The sequence below is a fragment of the Hordeum vulgare genome, chromosome 3H (genome assembly GCF_904849725.1).
Source record: "Hordeum vulgare subsp. vulgare chromosome 3H, MorexV3_pseudomolecules_assembly, whole genome shotgun sequence".
NCBI lineage: Eukaryota > Viridiplantae > Streptophyta > Magnoliopsida > Poales > Poaceae > Hordeum > Hordeum vulgare.
In genome coordinates this window covers 488,571,075-488,578,963 of record NC_058520.1, presented here as the reverse complement: position 1 = coordinate 488,578,963, position 7,889 = coordinate 488,571,075, and positions in this window count along the sequence as shown.

Below are 7,889 nucleotides of genomic sequence, written 5' to 3'. Positions count from 1 at the left end.
ATAATTTTTTATAAACATGTGCTAAAATTATTGTACAATTACTCTACACTATGAAGAAAAATCAAGAGAAAATAGCAATGACCCTTCTGGCTGGCCTCGCCACTCATCCTGACCCTTGCTGTAGGAGGGCTTTCGTTTTTAGATATTTCTTTAATTTTATTAGGGTTTGTGTCTTAATCCGGAAGACAAGATGACGACAACTCCCTGAAATAAATTGAGATTCTTCCGTCTAGCCTCTGTTCCGGTGACGCGTCTAGCATCGTTGGTGGCGTGTAGAGGTGTGTGTCCAGCATATATGTCTTTGATGGATTTGTTTGGATCTGTACATCGTTCGTCTAGTCCGTGTGTTTTTAAGTTGGATCCTTTCTACGCTACTCTTCATCGACGGTGATTACCGTTCTCGTGTGTTGGTCTTATGGTACCTTAACACGATGACATCCCGACTGTTTACTACATCAAGTTTCGCAAGGCTCCAATGAAGGGGGACACAACGGTGCGTCTTTGGCTTCTTGTAGTGTTTGTTACTGTCGTTGGTCTATTAATCTAAATGTATTTTTCTATTTTTATGTTCATTGTATTGTCATGATGAAGATGAATAGGTTAAAAGTTTATTAAAGTGATACCCTAGATTTAGCATGATTCAGATTCAGTTTTATGCGCGTCGATGGATTAATTTTGGAAAGGTTAGATCCATGTGGAAAATGTCATGACATTCTACCTCTTATTTGAAAATATTCAAACACACGGTAGATTTTCTTCCAGCAGCATCAGACACAGACGACACACTGCTTGCATCCATTTTATTCATCCCAGCAAAAAAAACAATTTGTGTGCAATTTCTTTAAATGTTTGGAAGTCATCTCCAAAATATAGAGCATAAAAAATAAGTCTTTCTAAGGATTTCTTTTGAAAAAAATCCAAGGATTTTCTTAAGGAAAAACTCCTAAGGATTTTAATCATGCGAATTTGTAACGCCCAAGATGCGATCCTATCCTTATTTAGGCACGAGGGCCTCGACAGGGATAGAAGCGCATCTCGTCGTTTCGCAAGAATGGATATCGTTACAAGTACATGTACTGAAAAGAGAAGATATATTGAACTGGCTTACACTCGCCACAAGCTACATCAAAGTCACATCAGTACAATACATAAAACATCATGAAGAAGATCAGGGTTCGTCTACGGACGAAAACAAACGAGAAAAGAAGAACGACGCCCATCCTTGCTATTCCAGGTTGCCGGTGTGACAGCCCGACACCGACACTCTAGAAGATCCCCTTTTATTTGTTGTCGCGGTGTGTTTTATTTTGTTTGTTGCATTCATCACGCATCATGCATCATCTCCGTCATCTCTGGTGTGATTGCTTCCCTTGTTGTGTTCATTTGTTTTTCCCGCTTCTTCTAGCCACTCCTTGATCCTTTCCTTTTTCCTTTGCTTTCATTTATTTGAGTTGCAGATTTAAGTGCTCAAATAAATGTTTGTGTGGAGCCCATAAATAATATCTATTGTATAGGGTCACCATCTTAAATCTCAGTCCAATTGGGGTTGGTTTGGTTATGGTTTATAATTTAGGCAAGTTTGACATATATTCGAAACTTGTCCGAATTTATATTTTGTAAAAATCCCCAAACCAATTTTATTAAATCCTCCTTATTTTTGTGGCTCCGAGAAAATTTCTCTCTTGTTGGAATTCCAACTTCTTCCCTTGTTTTCTTTCTTTGCAAGTTGCTGTAAAAGAAAAAGATTTTAAAAGAAAAACAAGAAAGAGGTGGAAAAGAGAGAAGCCCAGCCCCTGCCTGAGCCGACCCAAGGCCCACCCGGGCTCCCCTAACCTAGCGACACGGAGCTTCTTCCCGATCCCATCTCCCTCCTCGGGCCCCTGCGTCGTCGTCCTCCCTGTTGCCCCCGCGCTGCAACCTCCCCTGCGCCGATTCCCTCCTCTCGTTCCTCCTCCCGATCCCCTCCTCGGGACCCTCCAGTCCCGATTCCCCTCTCTCTGTTCCCCTCACCCGCCAGGGTGCATCTCCCCTGCCCGAGCCGGTCGCCGTTCCCGCCATGGCGACCTCGTCTCGAGCTCGTCGCCCCGCCGGCCGTTCTCCTCTCGCCGGATGCTCGCCGCGCCGCCTGTTGCTGCGTCGCCCTGCCACAGGGACCCGCCGCCGCCTCCCTGCGAAGCCGAACACGCCGAGCCGCCCTTGGCCCTCTCCCCGCCGCCGGCTTGCCCAGCGCCGCCGCCCTTGGCCTCCCGCGCCACCCTGCACTCCATGAAGCTCATCGCTGTTGTCCCTGATGTTGTTGCCCGCTGTTGCTGTCGATGTGGCTGCTGCTGTTGCCGCGTTGCTGTTTGCTGCTGATGCTGTCGCCGTTGCCTGATGTTGTTGCCCGCTGCCGTCGCCGCTGTGCCTGCTAGTTGCATGTCGCTGTTGCTGCTAGCTGTTGTTGTTGTGCTTGCTTGCCGCTTGCTGCCTGCTGCTCTTGCTGTCGCCTGCTAGTTGCTGTTGCGTGCTGCCGCCGCTGCCGACTGATGTTGTTGCTGTCGTCGTACTACCTGCTGCCTGTTGTTGTGCTTGTTATTGCTTGCTGCTGCTGCTGCCGCTTGCCGCCAATGCTAGCCGCTTGCTGCTATGGCCTGCTAGCGTTGCGTGTTGTTGCTTGTGTTGCCTGCTGTTGCCGCCTGCTGCTATTGCTATGATGTTGTTGCGTTGCTATGATGCTTGATGTGCTTGCTGCCTGCTGTAACCGCTGCGGCTTGGTGCTATTATCGCTGCTGATTCGAGGCCTTTCGTGTTGCCTCGATTTGGGCACTTCTCCTCTCAACGCAAGACACGTGTACCACGACGTTCTTGACGACCCCGGACATCTACGGAGCAGTGTACGTCTACCGACGCCGAAGACCCGTGAACAACTACTTCCACGACGTCCACGACGATCTTTGTTCTAATACACCGCAACGATCCGATCCGCCTGAACGCACACTTCAAAGGTATAACTGTTGGGACGATGTCGTGTACCGAGTGCATGTGATGTATGAGATGTAACAGTATGCTTGCGCCATATTCGATTGCCCATTGCATGTTGTCCCTCTTTCGTCGTGCCCTCGAGACATGGGAACCCGGTAACCGGGATCACCCCATCATTATTTGGCATGACACACACGCGCCTCCAATTCGTTGGCACCGATATCTCGTTGAGTTATCGGGATAGGAACGTTGTCGTGGCTTCGTTTCCGTTTTGCCACCGTGGTTCCCTTTTGTTCGCCATGGTGACACATGCTTATTTTCTCTTCTTGCCCGTGTTGTTGTAAGCTTGCATGCATGACACATTCATGGCATAATATCTTGTGTTGCATGTCTCTTGTAACGTAGCTACGTTCTATGTTCCGCGTGTTAACCGACTAGGATGCCATGTAGAATCACCCGCTTCACCCCTTGCCATGTTAACAACATTTTAATATTGTCGTGTAAATAAACGGGAGTGAACTAAATAATTAAACGTGGAGTTTCGTCGATATGCAACTCGTTGCATGTCGAGCTTCACTTAATGTGTAGTGTTTGTGTGAGGTGAATTGCCATGCCATCCCTTGCATTATTGATCTGATCATGCATCATATTAGGATGTGCTTCATGTCGTGCATTTGTCGTGGTGAATATCTGTGTTGATGCTTGTTTTCGGTTTGCTCCGTCTCGATAGAGTTCCGCAAGCGCGTCGGAATGTGAGGATCCGTTCGACTACGTTGGTTCGCCGTCTTCACGGAGACGTTCTTCTTCCAAGCGGGATCTCAGGCAAGATGACCATTTCCCCAGATACCATTACTATCATTGCCATGCTAGTTTTATCGCTTCTATCGATTATGTCTCGTTGCCTACCACATGTTAAACATCAGCCTCTCAACAATGCCATGAAAATCTTCAACCCGTTCAACCTAGCAAACCACTGATTGGCTATGTTACTGCTTGCTTAACCATGTGTTAGCATTGCTAGTTGCAGGTGTAGTTGCTTCCATGTGATAACATGGGTCCCTTGTCATATCACCCTATTAAATGCTATTTAATTTAATGCACCTATATACTTGGTAAAAGATGGAAGGCTCAGCCTTTCTAGCTTGGTGTTTTGTTCCAACTTTGCCCCCTTAGTTTCGGCTACCGGTGTTATGTTCCATAAATGAGTGCTCCTAACACGATTGGGGTTGTTATGGGGACCCCCTTGATAATTTATTTTAGATTAAAGCTGGTCTGGCAAGGCCCAACTTTGGTTTTACATTTGCCTAATAACTAATGAACCACATAGGGAGTAATTAACCCGAGGAAATTTAATCAACCCCCGGGCCAGTGCTCCTCATGAGTGTTGGTCCACCCACCTAGTAGTCGGCGGTACCACCTCGGGGCAACTCGAGCGTTTGGTTACTGTCCACTATGCATAGACGGTGTGTCCTGAGAACGAGATATGCGGCTCCTATCGGGTTCGTCGACACACCGGGTGGCCTTGCTGGATTAGTTTTACCTTTGACGAAATATCTTGTGCATCGGGATTCCGGTGATGCTTTGGGTAATCTCACAGTTGAGGTTTTCCACCAAGGAATCCGACGAGATCGCGAGTGTCGTGATCGAGGATTTCTATGCGGCTTGTGGTAATTTGTGATGGACTAGTTGGAGCATCCCTGCAGGGTTAAATCTTTTCAGAAAGTCGTGCCCGCGGTTATGTGGCAACGTGGAAACGTTGTTTAACACTGGTTCTAGATAACTTGAAGTTAACTTAATTAAAATATGCCAACTGTGTGCGTAACCGTGGCTGTCTCTTTCGTGAGTTCCTTCTCCGATCGAGGACACGGTGGGGTTACGTCTGACGTAGGTAGGTGTTCATGATCATTCGTTTGATCATCAGTAGTTCACGCCCGTTATGCGTAGTACTTCCCCCTCTTATTTCTTGTACTCGTAAGTTTAGCCACCTCATATATGCTTAGCCGCTGCTGCAACCTCACCACTTAACCCTGCCTCGCCTATTAAGCTTTGCTAGACTTGATACCTTTGGAAATGAGATTGGTGAGTCCCCTGTGGCTCACAGATTACTACAACACCAGTTCCAGGTACAGGTAAAGGTTACTTGACGCGAGCGCGTTGATTGTTCATTTGGAGTTGCTTCTTCTTCTTCATCACCGATCTAGGATGGGTTCCAGGCCGACAGCCTGGGATAGCAAGGATGGACGTCGTTCTTCTTTTCTCGTTTGTTTTCATCCGTAGTCGGACCCTGCTCTTCTTCATGATGATTATGTATTGTACTATTGTGACTCTGATGTAGCTTGTGGCGAGTGTAAGCCAATTCTATATATATATATATCTTCTTTTCAGTACATGTACTTGTAACGATATCCATTCTTGCGACACGACGAGATGCGCTTCTATCCCCGACGAGGCCCTCGTAGCAAATTGAGGATAGGGTCGCATCTTGGGCGTGACAAGTTGGTATCAGAGCAGTACCGATCTAGGAGCCCCCTTGATTGATCGAACTTGGCCGAGACGAATCTAGTGAAAAACTGCTTTGGGTCTAGTTATATATCGGAGAGTAGGATTCTTTTTTCTCCTCTTCTATGCTCTGGTGAGGAATCTTGACGTAATATTTTAATTCTACTCCTCTTCTCACTCAAAAAAACGATCACGCGGATATTTTTGGAATCTATATGATGTCGATGTGACGGAGTTCTGTCTTGGTGCCTCTTGTCTGACTTGATTTGTTCCGGGGAGTTGAGCTCTAGGGGATTCTTGAGCACATCGCTATCATTCAGATTTCTTAGTATCTCAGAACGAAGGATGTTCGTAATTGCTTCAATACTAGTAGTGCCGAGATAACCCCGATGTCCCCATTACTGGTGCAGATTGTTCGGGAGTACTGCCATACTTTGTATCGTTGTGATCACGAGAGTCAGTAGTAGATGAAGGTCCGAGATTCTGGTTATGTGTTGATGGATGTGATACATTGGACGGGTTAGTATAGGATTTGTGTGAAATATTACTCCTTTGTATCCGTGTACCAGATTGCATGACCAGAAATTTCGGGAGTTTTTAGGTGGGCATTCAAGTAGTTACTTATAGGACAATATTCCAACAAATGCATGATGTTAGGTTGGGGTTCGGCATCTAGTGGATTCGTTTGTTGACAGTCGACTTACAACGGTTCTCCTTGTGTCTTAAAGAGTCCTTGTAGCTTGCTACGACTCGGGGACGCTTCGTATGTTGGGTGCACTGCCTTGCACTTGATGGCTACTGTAATATCGAGCCCGTGCGATCCTGTCCACGAAAATATTGAACGGAAATCTCTCTCATGAGTTTGTTCTGGCTTGTTTCATAAGCCTCATCCCTTTGTTGTGTTGAATATGGTAATTCGAGTTGCTTCAATGTCAAGTGGTGAATTCATATCCTTCCAAGAGGTGTTCTCATATTTTTATGGGAATGCTAATTATTTTGCTCAAATCAATTCTCTTGTTAATTCTTGTCAACCGGAGTTGTCATGTCATTTCCTTTTCAACCGGAGTCATCGTATCAATTCCATTCAACCGGTGTGCTTCTCTTCAACTGAATTCAATCCCCTCTAATTTTTTGCAGATCATTCTCTCAATTCTTTCCAGAGTTCATCTCATCTGTTCCAAGTTGTCTTTTTTTCCCCGCCCTCCCGCCCTTTTCTTTAGTGATTAGTTTATCATCCAAGTGCCTTCATATTCAGTGATGCTTCCGCTATCTCTTCTTCCTTTTGTAGCAGGTGATTCATTGTGAACTTTGTTAGGAGCTTCATGTTCATCTTTATTCAATCGTGTTATCTTTTCCGGTGAATTCAATTCAGCTATCCGTGTTCATCATATCCTTTTCGCCCTTGTAATTCTATCCTGTGTTGGAAATTCTTATGAGCCTATCTGTTAGAGCATATATGTCCATATGTGGTTTTGGTAATTGATGACAATTCCTATGGACTAATGGTTGCCTTAAGTTATATTTATAGGATTTGTCCATAGGCACTTCTTGAAGTCCATCTGTTGGGTTCAAGGAGTTTATATGTTGACCAAGATGTTATTCAAGTTATTATCCAAAGAATGGTCATAGAAACACTAGGTTGATCAAGATCTCAGACAAAGAGTAAATCAAGATGATCAACACACAAAGCGTATAAGATGTACCGAGAGGGATAAGTGATCCCATGGTATGGTAAGCATTGTCAATTACGTGTTTGTGTACTAACCCATGGTCTTTGTGAGACTCCTATGTGGGGGTTAGGTGTGTTTCCATTGGGCTTGCGTCAAAAGGAAGATCTCATACAACCCATGAAGGATGACGTCAAGTGGTGATCGTCATCAAGATTGTGGTGTGCAAGTTCAAGTGGATCAGCATGAATATATCATTGAAACTATTGTCAATGATCATGTGCTAACAAGGGCAAGATCAAGATAAGCATTCCTGAGCACTACATGCTTGATTCTTGTGGATGTTCACATGGTGGATAGGACAAGATCAAGATAAGCATTCTTGAGCACTACATGCTTGATTTTTGTGGATGTTCACACATGGTGGACAAATGAAGATAAATACATAGGCTAGGCTTTCCGCATTGTGTATGGGAAAGCTACTTGAAGACTTCATCATGTCTTGCTTTCAACTTGAGCCAAGAAGGAACAACAACATCAAGCTCAGGTGAAAGGGCTAACTCAAAGGTATGAGTTCCTTTGACGTTAGTTGTGCGAAGTGATGATCAGCGAATAAAAGTATACACTCAAGCATGGATCATCAGTACTCTTTTATGATTCTTGAGTCCTTAGGGATCCCGCACTATTAAGAGGGGATCACAGGTTTTGCGATGAACTTGCTCAAACTACATCATCACTTTCTGCTCAAACCACATCTCCACT